The sequence below is a fragment of the Octodon degus genome, unplaced genomic scaffold, assembly GCF_000260255.1.
Source record: "Octodon degus isolate 3935 unplaced genomic scaffold, OctDeg1.0 scaffold00143, whole genome shotgun sequence".
In the NCBI taxonomy this organism is placed as follows: Eukaryota; Metazoa; Chordata; class Mammalia; order Rodentia; family Octodontidae; genus Octodon; species Octodon degus.
In genome coordinates, this window is record NW_004524719.1 from 4858181 (window position 1) to 4859057 (window position 877).

The 877-nt window shown below is 42.2% G+C and overlaps 1 pseudogene; it reads left to right on the top strand.

Annotated features, from left to right (window-relative positions):
• Positions 1-877, top strand: part of LOC101567551 — a 45479-nt pseudogene that overhangs the window by 40261 nt on the left and 4341 nt on the right.

Below are 877 nucleotides of genomic sequence, written 5' to 3' on the forward strand. Positions count from 1 at the left end.
CATCCTGTTCCTGATCCTGTATTCTCTGCAGTGCTGGCCTGCTGTGCTTTCAGGTCGCTACAGTCTAAGCAGCTTCACCTTGTGCTCTTCATCCATGACGCTCCTGCCGTGGAGTGAGCTCACCATGACCCGAACCTTCCCAAAACATGAGGCAAACTGCACTTCTTCTCTCAGTTGTGTGCATCAGGTGTTGTATCTTTAGGGTGAGAAAACTAACACTAATTAGGTCTTACAGTTGAAATGAGTTAATTTTTATACTAAGCATTTGATATGTAATTGTACCCTAATACTTGCAGATTCGTGTTGAGACTAAAAATATATTTTAAAGTTGTAATGTATCAATTTCAACTATAATGAGAAAAATAGGCCTGACAAATCCACCGAGAAGACTTGCCCTCAGATCCAAAGCTTTTGTAAGCACCCTCATTTGGGCTTACAGACCCCTGCCAGCATACATCACTTGCAAGGCCTGTGATTCACTTTTGCCTTCAGGGCAATCTGAAGCTCCCTCATTTCCCCCATAGGGCTCCGAGGCCCAAGCCTTGGCTATTATCCTTAACAGCTACCAGGGTTTCATGACCACTGTCAATTCTCAATAAATAGTGGCAGAAACTATGACGGGACTGGCAGGGAAAGTAATCAGAAAATAGAAATGAGGCGGTTTTTGGTTTTTCTTTTTGTTTTACTTTACCTTTCACAAGGACATGGCGTCATTTGCCTGGCTTTTAAGTTCATGGTTCCCAAGACGTCCTTATTTTTTAGATCCTAAAGTCATTGAAGACACTGACAAAGGATCTACAAACTGTGGTACAGGGTTTCAGGGTAAATCCTGAGGGGATTTGACTGACCTTGTCAAATACAAAAGTTACATTTCTTA